Source organism: Mus musculus, chromosome 7, assembly GCF_000001635.26.
Source record: "Mus musculus strain C57BL/6J chromosome 7, GRCm38.p6 C57BL/6J".
Classification (NCBI taxonomy): Eukaryota; Metazoa; Chordata; class Mammalia; order Rodentia; family Muridae; genus Mus; species Mus musculus.
In genome coordinates this window covers 136,252,730-136,273,382 of record NC_000073.6, presented here as the reverse complement: position 1 = coordinate 136,273,382, position 20,653 = coordinate 136,252,730, and the positions used below count along the sequence as shown (strand labels likewise).

The 20,653-nt window shown below is 44.3% G+C and overlaps 1 long non-coding RNA gene across 1 annotated transcript in view; it reads right to left on the bottom strand.

Moving 5' to 3' along the window:
• The window catches only part of C030029H02Rik (RIKEN cDNA C030029H02 gene), a 50,188-nt gene extending 45,129 nt beyond the window's left edge, over window positions 1-5,059 (bottom strand). The window contains exon 1 of the long non-coding RNA NR_102277.1: window positions 4,907-5,059. This is a non-coding gene — a long non-coding RNA (RIKEN cDNA C030029H02 gene). The remainder of the gene's footprint in view (window positions 1-4,906) is intronic.
• Window positions 5,060-20,653: the final 15,594 nt, after the last annotated feature.

The following is a 20,653-nucleotide window of genomic DNA, read 5'->3' as shown; positions in this document are numbered from 1 at the left end:
AAGTGTTGTTAAGAGCATCAAGTCAATTCATGGCTGGGAGCCACTTAGATCAGAGCAGCTAGAGAAGGAGTCATGTACTAGCAATGATAACAAATGTGCTAAGATAAGGGGGGCAGTGACTTTTAAGGACAGATTGACTAGATGTCCAGCAATAGTTCTCTTGGCCAGGTGGCCACTGTCGTAGGAGTCTTACCAGTCATGCTCAGCTTAGATGCCTTCGTTGCTCAGCTGCTCTGTGAGGTTATGTGTCCAGGATGGCTGAACTCTACACCATCAGGGCCCCGCAGGCCACCTGACACAAAGTAATGCACCGCTCAGTGGTGCCATGTGGGTGCGGTCTTGCCATTAAAATGCAAGAATGAATCCTGTTGCAGATTCAGTTAGCACAGCTGTGTTCTCCCAACCCTCCCTGAATGCAGCCTCTGGCCTTATCCTGGACCCACTAGTTCTTGGCTGTGGCTTTCTTCTTGTTTTGTCTGTGGTCAGTTCTCAGCCTCCTGCCTCTTACCATCTGGGCGGACTTTATCCTTACAGAGGGATGCTCCTCAGGCTCCTTTTTGTGCTTGAGCCTACTGACTTGGAAAGCTGAGCTGGACCACTGGAGCTCCTGGGCTATTTGTCCTGCTGTCTTTCCTTTTACAAGACTGGGTTGAGTGTGCATACCAGGGGTGCTGCTGCAGCTGGGAGTTGGGCAGACACTGGTCCTGCTTACTGTGAGAATCTCTAAGAAGATTCGCTTCTGGATGAAGACAAGTTCCACCCTATCCAATCATGTGTAACAGCAAGGCTCTGCATAGGATGAGCAATGATGGATGCTTGGTGTGGGCTCCTCACAGTCCCAGAGTGAAACATCTTCTGGGTTTCCAAGAGTAGAAAGTACCATGGCATTTATTGTGGCTCGGGTCCTAGTCTAGCCTTAGAGAGTCCCATAGGCCCTTCAGAAGTAGCAGGACATCCATAGGAAACTAAATGACTCCTGTAATAGGTCAGGCTAAATGCAATGTGCCAGAGCCTGAAAGAATGGGGTGGGTAAGGTGTCACTGGCCACCATGCAGGAGGAGTCAAGGTCCTGGTCCTTCTCCAACCACCCTTTCCCCAACCACCCATGAGGCTTTTTGTCTCCACAAGGCCTGGAGCTCTGAGCCACCCTTCCCATGACTGTCACCTCACCATTCCCAGCAACATAAACTTCACTTGTTTGTGTTCACTTTATAAATGGAAACTCTGCCTTTCTTTTTGACTTTGCCTAGGAGATAGAGCAGAGGGTGCTTCTCATGCTGTTGGCTTTTTAATGTTCTGCCAGAGAGTGTAAAGGATGTGAAGGCACGTTCCCACAGTGTGTGGAGAAGAGCCGAAAGCCTGCAGAATGTGCACCCATGGCAGCAGTCTGAGTTTGGGGGTGCTACATCAGTGGAAATGCTCTCATTCCCCAGCAGACTTTTGGCTTCTGACCTTAGCTTTTCAAGCTGCAGATTGAGTGTGTGTGTGCTTGCCAGCGTGATGCAAGCATCTCTGGGTGAGAGTCTGGTGCTCCGGTCTCTTTGTGACATTGAGTTCTTCATCCATGCAGTGGAAGGGGCTTTGCTCTTCCTTCCCAAAGCCCCTGCACGTGCTTATTCCTATCTCATTAAGCCTCTTTCCTCTCCAATAGCTCTCCAAGCACAGAGGTAGTGTGAGTTTGGCTTTGCTTCCCACTTCCTGCAGAAGCTGAGCACACACACTTCACACGCTTGTTGAAAGGAGAGAAGGGCATCTAGATACACTTGAATTTGGAGGTTGAATGAGGGATCTTCAAGCAGAGAGCAACAATATTAACAACAACAACAGCAGCAACAGCAGCAAAAGCTTCCCCAGGTGGAATTACGTCATTCAGGAAAAGACACTGGTAAAGGAGCCCAATGCTTTCAGAGAAGAGAAAAGCTACTGGCTTCTTCTTCCAGCCAGCTGGGACATGTGGATTAAGCATCTTCCTATGAGACACACCAGGTAGGCAATATCCAAAGGCTTGTCAATACCAGTTTCTCTGTGTTTCTGCTCTTGTAAAGAAACATTTTAGTTTCTTTATTTTTTTTCCTCTGAAGACAATCAACAGTCAATTCTTAGGTACAGAACACGGCTAAAGCCCACAGGACATGAAGGGGGTGGTTTCCAGCCTCTGTCACTCAGGAACTGTGGTATAGCACCTTGCAGGCTAGGCTCTCACCATAGGAGATTACATGAATGGTATGGCTGTGCAGGACCAGAGAGAAAAGTGTCCAGCCCCATGCTTCACTGGGGTGTTGACTTAATCCTAGTGTTCCTAGCAATTAAAGCAGTATATTTGGGTAGGGAATTTTAATTGAAGAAATATAAAATGTTCATTGGTATAATGTGCACATTAATTTAATATAATGTGAATAAGAAGTCACTGGAGACGAGAGCTGCAAACAGCCCCCGAAGGGCTATTGCTGTGACGGGCGACAGAAGCAGAGCCTTGTTAACCCAATGGAAGGAAGCTCCCTATTGCGGCTGTAAAAAGGCACAGACATCTGGGTGGCTAGCCAGGGCCTCCTGCATTCCAGTTAAGGATGGTGTTGGGTCACAAAAATAGTCATGGTACGGCTAAGGTACCCACCCAAGGATAGAGGTGAACCAGAGCTGATTCTCACCCCAGCACTGAAGGCAGAAAAGGTGATGGAAGATTCTGGTTATGTTGGCCTTTGCCTGCGCTATAGAAACCACTTGGCAATACTAATATTGAGAAAATAGAACCTTATAGCTCAGTAAAGAGAAATTCAGGTAGTCTCTGTTGACAGATAAAACTGCGCACGTGTGAAACACCAGTTTTGTGGACACTGAAAGCAAAATCGAATGGCCTTACTGCAAAGGGGTGATAACCAGAGCTTGTTCTAGAAGTCTCTAAAAACTATAGTAGACTCTTCAGACCCCAGCTGTGTTGGGCTGGGAGAGGGTGACAACCTCAGAGGAGCATGTGACAAAACTGTTGGGCTCCTTTCCATTCTAGATCAACAAGGGCTAACCACAAGGCACTGTTCACACCAAAAATAGAGCGTGGTTTCAGGTGAGTTCCCCTCCAGAGCTCATTTCCAGTGATTAAATCGGCTTTTCCTAGAAACATTTGGCTTGTTCCCATTTTGACATTCAAAGTTGCCAAAAAATGAGACATTCGAATCAGTTTTCGAGCCTTCCCAGCCGTGCATCCATCATAGGTGTCTGCCAGCAAATGAATAAAGTAATCAGTGTGTTAACCTAGTGGGTTATTCAGAATGCCTCAGAAAACAAGAGCTTCGCTTTCCCCCCCATCCCCCGGCCCGGCGTGTTGTACGGGAGGGTCTGAGCTGATGCCTAAAGATCTCCTGATGGTAACATTGGAACAATGTCCTTGCGCTTGGGGCTCCAATTGACCCCTGTTATGGCTGGTCTTGGGAGTGAGGTTATTCTGTCTTCATGACTCTGCCTTTGACCCGCTGGGGCTTACTTTGCAGCTCTCCAGCCTCCGGGTCCCTTCTCTTCCTGTGTACATATTGAACTTTAGTCCCTTCTTCAGGGGTTTCCCCCCCTGCCCATACATATATCTTAAAATCCAGGAGTATTCTTTCATTGATTAGTGAAGATCGTGGGCACCCATGGATTGCAACCTACCACCTGTCTCTCCATCCCTCGCCTCCCCCTCAGCATGGCATCCTCTGATCACACAGGACTAACCCCTGGAGTTTTTCGATCCTGAAGGCAAGAGGGTTGTGGTGCTATGAGATGTGGGTGGCTACATGGAGCAGTCTGGTGAGACAGACAGGTGATGAGGCTGGGAACATAGGTACTGGCAAGTTCTAGTCATGTAAGGAGCCTCTCATCTCCTTAAAAAGAAATGCCCAAGGGCCCCAGACTCTTGTCACTAGTACCCAGTGTGTCTCGGATGTTTCACAGGCTGGACAGTTTCTCTGCCTGCCTTTTCCTTTCCTTTTCACTGTTGAAATTAGATCTTTCTGACAACACTTCTGCTTTTGGATGGTGACCCCTTCCAACTTGTTCTCACTCATTGTCCTTTCTCCCATGTAACCAGAAGAAACTAAACAGAGTCTATGTACAGCCAAAAAGTCTTTCCCTGTCTTTCTCTCTGTCTTTCTCTCCTTCCCTCCCTCTTCCCCTTTCCTCCCCCTCCCTCCTTCCCTCTCTCTACTCTCTCCCTCCTTCTCCCTCCCTCCACTCCTATCTTTGTCTCTCTCTATCTCCTCTTTCTCCTTCCCTTCCTTCCTCCTCCCTCCCTTCCCTTTCTTTCCACTCTCTGTCTCTCTCCTCTTCCTCCCTCTTCCTCTTCCTCCTTTCCCTCCTCCTTTTTCTTCCTCTCTCTTTCTCTCTCTCTCTCTCTGCCATGTGACCATACATGGGCACACATCTGAGCACTCAGTTCTCCATATGAGGCAGCTACATTCCTTACCTTTAATGCTCCACTTGATACACTCCAGAACCACCTGTGAAGAAGGTAGCTCAGTTGAAGAATTGCCCAGATCAGATTGGCCTGTGAGCTACTATTTTGATTACTGATTGATGTGGGAAGGCCCAGCCCACTCTGGGCTGTACCATCTCTAGGCAAGAGGTGCTGGGTTGTATAAGAAAGCTAGCTGACATAAGCCAGAGAGTGAGCCAACAAATAAGGTTCCGCCATAGTTCTTGCTTGAGTTCCTTCCCTGACTTCCTTCGAGGTGGACCATAATCTGGACATAGAAACCAAATAACCCTTTCCTCCACAAGTCACTTTTGGCCTGAGTATTTTATCACAACAACAAACAACCGACAAGCCCACTGGCTGAAGTGCTACTGAAAAACACAGCTCCTGGGGGAAGGAAGCAGGCTTTGGAGCATCCTCTTCCAGGGCCCAGCCAGCGCCATGCCACGTGTCATGCCTCACCTCTGTGCCGGTCACTTGCTGTCCCCTGGAGAGATAGACAACCACACCAGGCAAAGAAAGCTTTGCTGGAAGGCCTGGCCTGCCTCCTTCAGAGATCCACCTTCAGGGAGAGGCACCCCTTCCAATGGCAAGAAATCCAGGCAGTGAGGATCTGCATAAAGAACCCCCCTGCCTGTTCAGATGGCAGATGTGGCCCTTGCTCTGCTGGGCACAGCTGAGGGTGCTTTGCAATGGAAATGGGTCCCAGACAAAGCTGGAGGGAATAAATGAGCTGACGTCATAGCTGAAGATACCCTGTGGCAACATGGACATATTTCCAAACACTTCCTGAAAGGTGACCTCTTCAGCATGTAATGAGATTAATTTTTCTCATTATTTGGTTTTTTTTTTCTTCTTCTTCTTCAAGAAACTGGTAACATGGTAAGAGTCCAGCCATTACACATTCCGCCGGTATTCATGGAAATAGCAGCAATCATAATGAATTCATTTGGTATTCATGCGGCTGTCATATGCACTTGCATAAAGATACTTTTGTAATGCAGCCTTCCTTTGGCTGGATGCCTTTGTATGACTCCAGCTATTTCATCTCATCTGATTTCGCAGCCTCCAGGAGGGAGTTTCTCTCAGTATCTGGGGCTTTGTTTCCACTCTGCTAAGGTGCTTAGCAAACATCTCACGCCTCACAGCTTCACCCCTACCTGAATCATGCAAGGCCCATGGCCTCCTGTTCCCCCTCTCCTTAGTTCAGCACCCCAGTTGGCTCATTGAGCATTGCACAGTCCCGAAGTATTGTCTGAATTATTGCATTGTTAGAGACATACCAGGGATGTTCGCAACTGGGCATGCTCAAGCCATTTTGGACGAGAAGCACAAGTTTCGTGCTTGTTCTTTGCCCTGCATGTGATTTTAACAGCTCATTTTTTGACAAGGCCCTACCACTCAGGTGCCTAGTTTCCATTTCAATGCCCACCAGAATTTACTTAATGAGGAAGATAACCAGCAATTACTGAATTTACTTAGAAATTCAACTTTTTTTCTCCCTCTGTTTTTTTTTTTTTTTTTTTTTTTTTTTTTTTTTTTTGAGACCAGGTCTTACTATGAAGCCATGACTGGCCTGAAACTGATTATGTAGATCAGACTGGCATGGAACTTGCAAAGATCTGCCTGCCTCTGCTCCCATGCTGGGATTAAAGATATATGCCAACAGGCCCTGCTAGAAATTTAAAACAAAAACTGTCTATGTTGTGTATTGTGAGTGACACAAAGCCCCACGACACCTCTGGCTTTCTGATGTGTGGCTTTTCCGCTTTTACTGATATAATTAAATGACGGGAAAATAGTGTTTTACAGGTGGCCTGGAGTCGGGTGCAGAAAAGTTTGAGGGTAATCGACATAGACCCACAGCATCTGACAGAAAAAAAACGATCATTTGAATTGATTCTTTGTCTCACTCAACCTTCCAAAGAAATGGTGATTGCCTCTCACTTCATGGATGGGAAATGTTAGGCTTAGACAAGCTAAGTACCAAGGCTGAAGATGCAGCTCAAATGGTCTAGTGCTTGCCTGGTGTGCTCGGGCCAGGCTTCCACTTCCAGTACCACAGAAATGGGGCATGGTGGCTCATGGCTGTGATCTCAGCACTTGGGAGGGGAGAGGCAGAAGGAATATAAGTTTAAGGTCATTCTCAGCTACAAGCCAGCAGAAGATACTTGAGTCTCTGTTGAAAGAACAGGGGAGGGAGGGGAGGAGGGAAGAAGGGTGGTTGGGAGGAAGGGAGGAAAGGTGAAGGAGACAGAAGAGCAGTCGATGGCCTCAGAATGCAGAGTCTTAGCTTGCATCTGCTGGCTTTCTAAGGATACCTGCTGCATCTACCTCACCTGCCCTCACCTCACAAGGAAGAAGCTCTGTATTTGATGAAGAAGGCCACTACAGAGTGCTGTCTCACCCCCCAGAAATCAGAAGAGGCAGAGAGGCAGGGATTTTTCAACCTCCTCCCCACCTCTGTACTGCAGGGAGAAGCATGTCCTCAGAGACCCCTAGAGACAGCCCAGAGTTTGTGAAAGGGTAAATTTCCTTCAAGTGTCTCTCAGAAACTCACCTCTCGAGGCATCAAGGAAGTCAGAGTTTCGGTGCCCGGCAGTTCAAGAGTCTGGAGTCTTGAAGCCAGGCCTACAGAGGACCTCTCAGATGAGGCAGCAGTGGGAAGGAGACTGAGTAGGCAGGGGACTCCCTGCCAGCCCCATCACGATGGTCTCTTATGTTTTCCCTTCCCTAATCAGATGCATTACCACATATTTAGTTTAATTACCATATCAGATGGAAATTCGCTTTTACTGATACAATTAAAAGACTGGAAAATAGCATATTACAAGAGGCTTGGAGTCAGGTGAACAAAAATTTGAAGGTAATTGACATGATACTCACATCCTCTGATAGAAAAATTGATTATTTCAATAGTCTCAGTGGGCATTTCTTTGCTTGCTTCTTCTATGCAGCAACTCCAACCCCCCATCCTCAGCAACCAAGTGACAGGCAGCAATTTCTGTTATCATGACTAAAGCTCAGCAGGAGTTAGGCTAGTGCCTGCTCCGCTCCGGCTCCAGGGAAGGGGTGTGTGCCCGATGTCCCCAGTCCCCTTGGCTTTATTCCTTATTCTCTGGTAGACATGGCTGTTCTCAGAAAACATTCCACTCCAATTAAATTGTAGCAAGTCCATTGCACAGACGGTACACAGACCTCAATACGCTTGGTCTGTTTGCCCTTCACCATCGCCACTAAGTGATGTCTAGTTTTTCACATCTTTACGAATTAAGTCTTTTCTCTTTTCGCACATTCCAATGAAAAGCTGTTCAAATATGTACCAAATATCTTCACATGACACTGAGATGGGCCGTCTCTCCACCAGGTGAGGGTGTTATTAATTTCTTCACAAAATATCTGAACAAGACTTTTCAATTAATTTTTTTGCCTGTTGTGTTTGCCTCCACCTGACACCACAGATGTGATGTTGTCTTTTTCACAGCTGGAGACCAACTAAAATGGCCTCTGGGATAATTCGAATATGTCAAGGACTAGAAATGTGGCATTTAAAGCCCGAGAATTCCTAGATTTGGGCGGGAGCTCTGCCCTTTCCCAACGCTCCTTTCCTTGCTCACTCCGACAAGGTCTGCAGCTTCCTGACTTACCAATTAGTGCTCGAGCGAGCAGGTTGGAAAGCAAGCCCAAGTGCTCTCTGTGGCTAATACCTTCATTTATAGGACCTTGACCTCAGCCAGCCAGCCGTCCCATGCCACACAGTGTGACTGGGGAATCCCACAAAGGCGTAATTGTAGTGTTATGGGAATCCTGTTGGAAGAGAGTTCTCTTTAGGCTTCTGGACCTAATTTTAAGCCATGACCACACCCCTCCTGAATGACACGTCCACATGCCTTATATTCACTCCAGTGTGTGCACATACACGATGCACATATGTGAAGCCAGCATTGATACATGGGGCTAGTAACAATAGCACACACTGTGCATTTGTCTATTGTATCTTGCAATAGATAAATACATGGAAACACTACACAAAGTAGTAAGAAAATAGCTCCACTCAGACTGACGACTGTGCCTTACTAAGGCCGGCAGAGCTAGTGGTCTGAATTTAACATATTTAGAAATGAGGTTTAATCTAGGGCCCAGAGCCTTCAGCTTTTGTAATCCTCTATGAAGGCAATTGAATCTGCGGGTCCTGGCAAAGCTGGCAAGAGTCAGTTTTCTAAACGGGCAACAACCAAAATGAATTCCAAGTCCAACACGGTGTGAACCTGAGGTGTTTGTGCAACACTCAGTAGAGGCTGCCTTGTGAAGCGTCACTGCAGTCTTGGTGCTGGACAAATGACAAGCCCAGTAAGCACTGTGCACACCACACAAGGCCAACAAGGGCTGCCTAAAACCCACAGTGTGTACTGTGCACACCACACAAGGCCAACAAGTGCTGCCTGAAACCCACAGCTCAGATCTGAGACACTTTTATGAAGTGCAGTTTTGACTATATATACAGAATACTCTGTTCTTACATAGATCACTGGAAACATGGGTGTTGGTATTAATTACTATGGAAGTGTCAAGTTCATATATGTTTGGACTATGTTGTATTAGAATGTTTGATGTTAAAGTTTGATGTTTGAGGAGATGGAGAGATGCAGGGCAGGGAGCATAGGGGGATAAAGGGGGAGTGGGAGAAAACCTGTGTCCCGCCAGAGTTCTGGTGCTCTGGGTGGGCGGATGCGGAAGGACTGCCTCACGCTTTCCACACCACTCTGTGTGGGTATCTGCCTGTTGGAAGCTTGGACCCTAGCTCAGTGGGTGGTGGACAAGGGGCAGTGTTAGGTACCAGGTTCTCAGCCTTGAGCATCCCAGACACCACTGGACACCGCGGAAGAGCTGAGAACAGAATGGGGGCCCTGGAGGGCGGCTTGGTCAGCCCTGGGGCCGAAGGGAGGAGAGGGCAGAAGGAGAGGGGGCTCTGGATGGTTCCCACACGGGCAAGAGTCCCTGGTCTGGTCTGTGGCTTGAGAGCAGGAAGGCCTTCCGGCAGGAGGCTAGACAGGACTCGTTAGGGGAAAGCCTATCCCATGGTTCAAACACAGCGGGCCTGAATGAGCAGAGTCAGTCTATGGTTTTAGAGTTTTATTGTAGAAAGGCAGGGAGAAAGAGAGAAGGTAGAGGGAGTGAGGCCAGCCATGGCCATGTGGAGAGAAGGGGGAAAGGGGGAGAGAGAAAAGGAGGTCTAGAGATAATTGTAAGAAAAATGAGAGATTTAAGAGAGCAAAAAAGGGCCAAGCAGCTCCTTTTATAGTGGACTGGGCTATCAGGTAACTGTGGGCAAGAACATACCTGGCTATAGTCAGGTAACTGTGGGGGTGGAGTCTAGCCAGAATGCCAGAAGCTTGGGACATTGTCTTCGTGACTTATAGTCAAACACCTCTCCTGCAGAAACTATGGGGGCGGTAACTTCGACAGGAGCCAGGGGTCCAAGAGACATTATCGAACACCTTCCTTCCCAAGTAGGCAGAAATCACCACCCATTGGGTACCCCAGGGTTCAAGACCTATGCTCGACTGGAGATCAGACTTTCTGTGCACAGCCCACTGGCCCACAGAGAGATGGCTCAGAGGTTAAGAGAATTGGCTTCCCTTCCAGTGGTCCTGGGTTCAAGCCTCAGTACCCACATTGTTTCTCACAATCATCTTTAATTCCAGTCCTAAGGTATCCAATAACCTCTATGGGCACACATGTGACACATCTGTGCAAGCAAAACACCCGGACACATTTTTTCAAAGTTCTTTGAGTTGAGTTGCTGACCTGAGATCCATTTTTAAAAAGCGTTCAATAAATTTTGGTGTAGGATTAAGACAGAATTTCAAAGAATTTATTAAATGGCCCCAGACATTCCTGTGCCATTTTGTACTATGTATTTATGCAAAACAGTGTTTTCAGCACTGATTATTGTAAAAATCAAAATACCAAGAACACTGAAGATGCACTTGGTCCTGCAGGATCAAATATTCAGCCAGGATTGAATTATTTATGTAAAATAAACAAGCACATCATCTCATTAGCATGCAAATTAGCTTTCATCTTTAATAAGTGGTAAAATTATGTGTGTACCAAAGAATTGTTTTAAAATAAATTTCTTCGTGATTTACAACCAATAAAGATTTGATGACTGTACCTATTTTATATGCTTTTATACCCAGGGTCACGAATTTTTCTCTAGTGAAAAGGGATCACGGATGGAGCTTATGAAACTCTGGTGTCCTGGGACTTATGTAAACAGCCAGCAGTGCTGACCCAACTTGGCTTCACCAGCATAGGGAACCTTGGCTTTCAAGTTATTTTCTGCCAACTCACAGGCAGGCTCAGGCGTGGTGGTCTTTAATGGATTCTGTTCAAGTGTAGTGGCCAAACACAATAAAATGTGTGACATGCTGAGACATTTCTCTCTCCTGTGCTTGAATTCTGCCTTCACTGACAATCTAAGAAGGCTTTCTGGTCAACCTTTGAGTTGTGTACTTAGTTAAAATAATGCATTGAGCATCCACTAGGAGTAATAACCCTAATTATTCATTTGTTCACTCATTCATTCAAAAACAGTCCATGGGCCAGGCATTCTATAGGAAGATCTAGCAATCCTCTAAACTAGAGAAATGCATAGCTCTTTCAGCCTGCAGATTGTTACTGCCCATAGGACAAATCAAAATCACAAAGTTGGGTGCTCCTGGTGTCAGGCTCCCATGCTCCATAGCAGAGTGGCACTCATTCACCAGCCTCAGAACTAGGGTGGCATGAACTTTAACCTTCGAAATGACTTGATGCATAACTTGCTGGTGGTTAAAACACTAAGTCTGACCCCCAGAATGGCCGTCATTGCAGGAAACATGCTTGGTGTTCTGTCAGACACAAGGCTCCATGTATCAAACTTTTCTGCCCAACCCTCTTTAATTGGGAATCTGTTCCCAGATGTTCTCAGCCCAGAGCCTGCAGCTGAGGTACATGTTAGCTACATATCTGTCCTCTCACAGTGCCTCTTCTACTATGTAAGAGACTCATGGGAATCCAAGGACAAAATAGCCATGAGGAGTCTATTCAGTGTGAGTCATACTTCCTAATGATGCATGGTGATACAAATGGCTCTGTGCATGAAGGCCCTTATATTCACAGGCAAAGCCACTACAATCCCAAAGGGTAATGAAAATACTGCCAAGGCTCTTCCTTAAGCCAGAGTGGAAGCCAACCCAACTCTAACACAGCAGGATTGACATCCTGGCAACTGAAGCAAGTCTACTTTATAAAATCTGACACTTTTCGACTTTGCAGAACCAAGCTGTGAATACGGTGGTGAGTTTGGGCTGTCTCCTGTTGGTTTAACACATAACCATACACTGATATTCTCACTGAGGTTGAGTTCTCCCAACACAATCAACCCCTGACCAATTACAACCATAAGGGTATGACACAGATGAGGCCAGCCATAGCCTGCGCTGCTGATCCATGCACAGGAGAGAAAGCCTGGGTCTGAGGAGACCTTGGGTTTCGAGTTCAAGCCTGAGCCTTGCTATCCTCCCTGCTGTGTGGAGTCTGTCAGTCTTTGTATATTGAAGGAAGCCCAGTAGTATCTAAAAAAGAGGTGAAAGCTGTTTTAGTGACTCTGATTTCCCTGTGTCATTCATGGGGGCCCTGGTTGCCACAATTCTCTTGTTTGTAAACTCACTGCATTAATTTTATTTCTATGACTGTGATAAGCACCGTGATCAAAAAAGTAGCTTGTAGAAGAAAGTGTTTATTTGACTTACATTTCCAGGTAAAAGCCCATCACTGAGAAAACCCAGGACAGGAACTCAAGCAAGAGTGGGGATGGAAATCATAGAGGAACACTGCTTTCTAGATTTCTCTAGGTTCATATTCAGCTGCCTCTTATATAGTCCAGGCATGGCTGTCTAGGGACGATAATGCCCATATTGGACTGGGCCATCCTGCATCAATTAGCAATCAGGAATCCTGGCAACACATGCCTATAGGACAATCGGAGAAAAATAATTCTTCAACTGAGGTCTCTTCTTCCCAGTTGGGTCAAGATGGAAACCAAGATTAGCCATCACTATGCTTTTGCTCCCTGTCCCACCCTGGAACTGATGCATTCATGTTTGGCATAACTTATTTTATTCAGCTTCATATTAACATAAATAATAAAGTGTCTGATCATTGTCAGTTGTTAGGTCCATTTTCTGAAAAGTCTACATTAGCGGTTCTCAACCTGTGGGACACGCTTCCTTTCTGGGTTGAACGACCCTTTCACAGGGGTCACCTAAGACTATCGGCAAACACAGATATTTACATTATGTTTCATAACAGTAGCAAAATTACAGTTATGAAGTAGCAGCAAAAATAATTTTATGGTAGGGTTCATCACAACACGGGGAACTGTATCAAAGGGTTGCAGCATTAGGAAGTTGGAGAACCATGGGTCTAGACTTTTCTGTGCTTCACAGGTCCAAAGCATGGGACCCAGCTCAGTCTCCGCACACAGTCCACCTGAGGAAGGAGCTTTAGTGTGCTGTCTTCCTTTTGTCTCCAGCAAGCTGTCTTGAATAGAGTCATTGACTGACATGAAGCCATTTCCCTTACTCGAATATCATTAAGTATCACTGGATGGGTATGGAGGATGGATGAGCCCACTGAGCAAGCTCATGTCTGTGATGGTCCCTGACTTCTGTAGTCTCTCCCAGCACAGTCTTCCTCTGGTTTACTGGATACTCCTATTTCAGGAACCAGACTGACTGGTTGATTTCTTCAGGTTTTTCTTGACCTTATAGTAATGCTACCAGAGTTTCCTACCATCAGAGTAGGACATACTATATCATGCCCCTCTTTCCGGCTGCTCTCCAGGTGAAGCTACAGATTGTCCAGCAATTGGTTTTTCCCCCTTTTATTGAGAACAGATTTTTTTTCCTTACATAATATAGCAGGATTACAGCCCCCCAACCCCTCCCAGTTCCTTCCCATCTTTCCTCCCCTCCGAATCCATTCCCTTTCTGTTGCATATAAGAAAACAAAGATGTTTCTAAGGATTGATATTTAAAAAATAATAAAGTAAGATTTTTAAAAAGAACCTAAGACATCGAAAATGAACAAAACAAAAGAAAAAGAGTCCAAGAAAAGGAACAAAAATAGAGACCCACTCATTCATACACTAAGGAATCCCATATAAACACTAAAGTGGAAGCCATAATATATATGCAAAGGACTTGTAGGCTAAAAAGAGAATACATATGTGTGTGTGTGTGTATACACACACACACACACACACACACACACACACACACACACACACACACATATATATATATATATATATATATATATATATATATATATATATTCAGGTATCTGTGTGTATGTATGTGTGTATAAAGTAAAATAAAAATTAAAAATAGTAAGATTACATTTTTAAAAGCCCTGACATGACATGTTTAGACAAGGAATCTCCAAAGACACTGCGTTCATTTTCTGTTGTCCATGTACTGCTGGGCATACAGCTTAACCTAAGAGTAGTTTGTTTTCCCCGTGAGACTTCCTTGGAGGAATCTATATTTTCGTTGGCAAGTGGTGATCAGCAAATGAAGGTAGCTTCTGGGTTAGCATGGGAGCCTATGTCCACCTCACCTCAGTACTAGGAAGCCATCTAGAGCATACGTGTGTAGGCCTTCAGCATCCTGCCTGAGTCTCTGTCAGTTTGTATGTGCATTAATGGTGTTGATTTAGAGGGCCTTTTTCTTTGCTGTCTTTCATCCCCTCCCGATGGATCTTATACCCTTTCTGTCTCTAGTCTGCATGGTTTCCTGATCTCTTGAGGGAGAGACTTGATGAAGAAATCCCACTTATGGTTGAATGCCCCAAGGTCTCTCTCTCTACTGTCTAGCTATGAGTCTCTATATTTGTTCCCATCTGCTGCAGGAGGAAGCTTCTCTGAGGATGACTGAGCAAGGCATTGATCTATGAGTATAGCAGAATGTCATTAGAAGCTTTTTATTGCTATGTTTGTTTTGTTTTGTTTAGAAGTCGTATGTATCTTTCCTTAGGTCCCTGGGCTATCTAGTCTCAAGTTCTCTATCACCCAAGTAGTATTGGAGGATAGCGTTCCATCTCATGGAGTGATTGAGCCTTCAGCCAAATCAGTTATTAGTTGGTTATTCTCTCAAGCTTTATTCCACCATTGCACTGGCGTATCTTGCAGGCAGGACACCATTATAGATCAAAAGGGTTGTGGCCGGGTTGCTGTTTGTCTCCTTGTGGGTGGCACACATAGTAGATTTCTGTATCAGATCACCAGCATGTAGGTGTGAAGGCTGGATGTGGGCACCAGTTTGACTTCTCTGTGTTCAATGAGTTGTGTAAGTGTTGTCTTTAGCAACGGGGTCTTGTGGCTAGTTTATCAAAGGCAACCTATATATTGACAACAACCTGGGTCATTGAGAGATTCCCATGAGACCCTTTTGGCCAATAACACAATTAAATATAACACTTCACTTGGTGACAATAAATGACCATTTGGGTCTCTACCCCCTCCCCATTATTTGTCTATTTCATTCCAATTACTTTTATGTATATATGGATAGATAGATAGATAGATAGATAGATAGATAGATAGATAGATAGGGAAGCTTCTACTGTATTGGGTTTCAATGCTATCTTTTAAATGGCCCTTAATTTTCACTATCTTTCCCCCTTATTCCCTCCCTTGTCTCCTTCTTCCCCCCTCACTACTCTTGATCCAATTTCCCAATCATCCATCCATAACTATTTACTCTATTTCCCTTTTCTAACAAGATCTTTCTGTCCTTCATAGCCCTTACTCTGTGATTCTATGGATTAAAGCTTGGAATGACTTAACAGCTTTTATTCACATATGAGCAAACATATAACACATTTATGTTTCTGTTTCTGGGCTACCTCACTCAGGATGATTTTCTTTCTTGTTCCATTCATTTACCTGCTAATTTCATGGTTTCATTTTTTTCTAAAAAAAATAAATAAATAAAAAGGCTGAGTAATACTTCATTTTACAAATGTACCATATTTTCTTTACTCATTTTTCTGTTGAGGGAGATCTAGGCTGTTTCTAATTTCTGGCTATTATGAGTAGAGAAACAATGAACAGGGTTGGGTAAGTGTCTCTGTGACAAGATGAAGGATCCTTTGGGTATATGCCCAAGAGTGGTATAGCTGGATCTTGTGGTAGATTAATTCCCAGCTTCCTGAGGAATTGCCACACTGATTTCCACAGTGGTTGTAGAAGTTTGCACTCCCACCAGAAATGGAAGAGTGTTCTTCTTGTTCCACAACCTCTCCAGCAAGTGCAGTCACTTGTTTCATTGATCTTTGTCACTCTGACAGGTGTAAGATAAAATCTCAAAGTAGTTTTGATTTGCATTTCCCTGATGGCTAAGGATGTTGAAGACTTCTTTAAGTGTTTCTCCGCCATTTGAGGTTCCTTCTGTTGAGAATTTTGTTTAGATATTTACCCCATTTTAATTTGGTTATTTTTTTCTTGATATCTAGTTTCTTGAGTTCTTTATACATTTTGCATACTAGCCTTCTATCACATGTATAGCTGGTGCAAACAAAAACAACCCCCTTTGCCATTCTGTAGGCTGCTACTTTATCTGAATGATAGTGTTCTTTGACACACAAAAATCTCTCAATAAGCTTCCATTTGTTAACTGTCGACGTCTGTGGCTGTACTAGCAGTGTTCTGTTCAGAAACTCTTCCAATGAGTTCAAGGATATTCCCCACATTCTCTTCTTAGCACAGTTCGTGTACCTGGTTTTATGTTAAGTTTATGATCCTTTGGAGTTAGGTTTTGTGCAGGGTGACAAATATGGATCAATTTTCATTCTTCTGTATGCAGCCCATTCAGTTTGATCAGTGAGCACCTTTATTGAAAATGCTTGTCTTTTTTCCCAGTGTGTGTTTCTGGCTTCTTTGTCAAAAATCAGATCCATAGGTGTGTAGACATATGTCAAGGTATTCAATTCAATTCTACTGATCAACATTTTTGCTTTTGTGTCAATTCCGTGTTTTTTTTTTAATTACTATTGTTCTGTAGTACAACTTGAAACTGGGGATGGTGATACCTCCAGTAACTCATTCATTGTTCGGTGTTGATTTAACTCTCCTGGGCTTTTCTGTTTCCTTATAGAGCTGAAGATTATCCTTTCAAGATCTGTACAGAATTTTGTAGGGATTCAAACGGAGACTGCATTGCTTCTGTAGATTGCTTTTGGTAAGATGGCCACTTTTACTATATTAGCCCCACTGATTCTTAACCATTGGAGATCTTTCTGTCTGATACCTTCTTTAATTTCTTTCTTTAAAGTCTTATTTTTTTTTATTGTGCAAGCCTTTCACTTTCTTGGCTAGAGTTATACCCAAGATATTTTATATTATTTGAGGTTATTATGAGATGTGTTGTTTCCTGATTATTTTCCTCAGTTCATTTGTTGTTTGTATATAGGAAGGCTACTGATTTTTATGAGTTAGTTTTGTATCCTGAAACTTTTCTGCATCTAATGAGATGATCATGTGATTTTTTTTTTTGCCTTCCAGTTTGTTTATATGGTGGATTATGCTTATCAATTTACATACATTGAACCACCCCTGAATCTCTCCTACTTGATCATGGTGGATATCTTTTTGATGTTTTCTTGGATCCAATAGTTTACTGGAAAAAAATTGAACATACCCTAAAATCCTGTTTTGTTTTGTTTTGTTTTGTTTTGTTTTGTTTTGTTTTTAACTGCTGTCCTATCTACTAGACTCTGTGGCTTAGCTTTTTCCAGCCTGGTTTGAATTGCTTTGCTTTCCTTGTGTGGAAAGTCCCTCTTACTCTGACAGTTTAGCAGTGGGTATCTGGATGTAGAGACAGTCTCTGAGGGGCTCTTGTCTATTACTGCTTTCTCTTCTGTATCCTGTCAATCAAGTGGCAGAAAAAATGGGGAGGCTCCATCAGTTACCTTTCTGTTACTTTGATAAACATTATCACTGAGGCAACTTAAGGTAGAATTTATTTTGGTTGATGCTTACCCAGAGTTATGAATGATAGAGCAGGAAGCTGAGAGCTCACATCCTCAAACCACAACAGGAAGCAGATGACCAAACTGGAAATGGTGTGAATCTTTGTATCTCAGACTCCATCTCCAATGACAAACCTCCTCCAACAATGCCACAGCCCCTAAATCTCTCCAAATAACTGCCAGTGAGCTGGCCCCTCCCACATCAATCATCAGCCAAGAAAATGTCTCAAAGGCTTGCCCCACAGACCAATCTGGTGAGAAATATTTTTCAGCCCAGGCTCTTTCTTCAAAAATGACTCTAGTCTGTGTTGAGTTGATGTAAGAACTAGTCCACACAGCAAGCAACTCTGCACCCAGGTTAAGTACCTCAAGAGGGAGAGGGCCATTGTTCTAGATATACACAGATGGTATGCCATCATCTCTTTGGCATTTGACTTGACTTTTAGAGCAAGGCATTTGTTCTCAAGACAAGAAAGGCAATTTTTATTTTTATTCATGGTGCAGTAAATCAGGAAAATCACAGGGTAAGGTTTTCACTAAATAGCAAGATGAGAAAAAAGTCCCTAAGCACTTAGCACAGGTCCCCTTCAAACTGAGCATGTAAGGGAGGGATCCCCAGACCCAGAGGCCCTCCCGCCCCAGACCTAAATATTGCTCAGCCCACTGATAAACCTGACTTCGATCATAGCTACAGTCCGCCATTCTGAAACTGAGCTTAGATTCTGCCCTTCAAACCTGTTCAAGGAGACTTCTAGTTACGCGTCCCACAAACACTCTTGTCATTACTACAGAAGGGCCCGCTTGCTCCTAAGCTACTGGATCACAAGGAGCTATGAGCAATTGACTGCAAGGCGTTAGTATCAGCAGCTTGATAGCAGACATCCTTCCGAGCACAGAGGACTTTACCTGTCATTTTCACAGGGCACATTTTACTAAAATGAGGCTAATTCACTACAATCTTCCCCTAAGCAAACAGGACAAGTGCTCTTAATTTTTTCTTTTTTATTCTTGTTTATATATATATATATATATATATATATACATATATATATACTTAAGTATTCATTTATTTATTTATTTATTTATTTATTTATTTATTTATTGTGTGTGCATGAGCATGAAGCACGTGTATGAGGTCAGAGAACAACTTTGAGGACACAGCTCCTCCATTCCTTACTGACAGACACAGTGTTTCTATCGTTCTCTTGCTGGCGTGCAAGCTTCGAGCTGGCTGGCGTACAGACTTCTGGGTGCCTCTCTCATCCTCACCTCTCCTGGTGCTGTAGAAATGTTGGGATTGCTTACACTTTCCATTGCATCGAGCTTTTTACATGGAATCTGCGAATCAAACGTGGATCATCAGGTTTGTTCAGCTGCACAGACCCAGCTCCTCAGCCCTGGAAGGGTTTTGTTTTGTTCTGTTTGTTTGTTTGTTTCCTGAACCTGTCTTTCTAGTCTTTCTGCCGACACTCCTCTCTTATGTCTTTTTGTACAGTAGTGTTCATTGCCTGTAGCCCCGCCTCCAGGCTGCCTTCTTTGCTTTCACCTTCTGACCAGGTTGGCATGCAGGTACTTGGTGCTATGGGAGTGGACCCAGTCATTCTGAAACCTCTTCTTTGGAAGACTCCCACTTTGAGGGCAGATTATCATCTAATTTGTTGTCACCGAGAAGTCTCAAGTATATCAGAACAGAAAGGCAGACTCTCTGAGCCCCCACAGCCCCAGGTCATGACTGGGTGAACCACTGCCCAACCTGTGAACCCTAGCTGGTCCATTCTGGTTGTTCTGAGTTATATTTATCTCATACCTTTATGTTGACATTCTTTTCTACCTCCCAATCATGTTTTGAAGAAAATATCAACTCCCTCCACCCCCCTGAAATTTATAGCAGCCATTGCCTAAGCTGGCCCCAGGTTTTACAGTGCTGTGAGGCTGGGGTATCCTTGTCACTCTGGGAGTTGGGAGACTGCCACAGCTCCAGTTGACGGCCTCAGCCAGCCCAGATCCAGTTCATGTTTTCTATTCTTGTGAGCACTCTCTCCCCCATTATTGTTGCTGTAATTACACAAATGATCTGATCTGCTGTCACTTCTAGTCAAAGGTGTCATCTGAAATTAAAAATTCATGTAAAATCCAGAGAATCAACTTTTAAGCAGACAGCGGAAACCTGACCGGGTTTCACAATGTTTTGCTTAACCCTTTTCATAGCTCCTGGCTTGGATTGAGGTGGGGACTGTATCTAGACCCTAATTGGTGCCACTAACCTGCCTCCAGAAGACATCTGCATCATCTGCTAGGGCTGCCATAACAAGGTACCACAGGCTGGATGATTAACAACCCAATGTCCATTCACCCTTGGGACTGAAGTCACAGAAGGCACCAATAGAGGGAACGCTGTTGTGAGTCCTCTCTCCTGGATTACAGATGCTCCTCCCCCACCCACCCACCCCTCCACCTGCTTGAGCCTCTTTCTACTTCTCTTTCTAAGAAACTGTCTTCATTCCCAGCATGGCTGGTCTTGTTGCATTGACTCTCCACCCACAGGAGTTCCAACTGCGTTGCATCACACCAGCCTCTGGTTTTACCCACACCTGTGGGCTTAGATCCCATGGTAATATCCCTGTGGCCTCCCTGGTGGGATGTGGGCTCAAATTATTCGCCTGTCTTTGTTGTTGTTGTTGTTGGTTTGTTTAAGTTGGTTTTAAAAATTTGTTTATTTTATGCATGTGATTTTTTTGTTGGCAGATACCCATATGCACCATGCAAATGCCTGGTGCATGCAGAGGTCAGAAAATATAGCATCCCTTAGGGACAGAGTCTCAGATGTCTGTGAGCCACTGTGCGGGCGCTGCAAACTGAATCAGGGTCATGCACAAAAGCCTACGTGTTCTCAACCATGGCGCCATGGTGCCAACACTATTTTCTGTCTTTTGTTTTAGTCTGTTCCTTGTTATTGAGTTAGGAACCTCTCCTTACACGTTCTCCATACAATCCCTTTTTCTGTTATGTGAATGATGGACAATCTTTCAACTTATTCCTTTCCTTTCTATAATGTTCTTTAAAAGCCTTCTGCCTACCTAAAGTCAAAGATGATGTCTGTAGTTGTGTTTTTATTTTTCCCAAAAACTT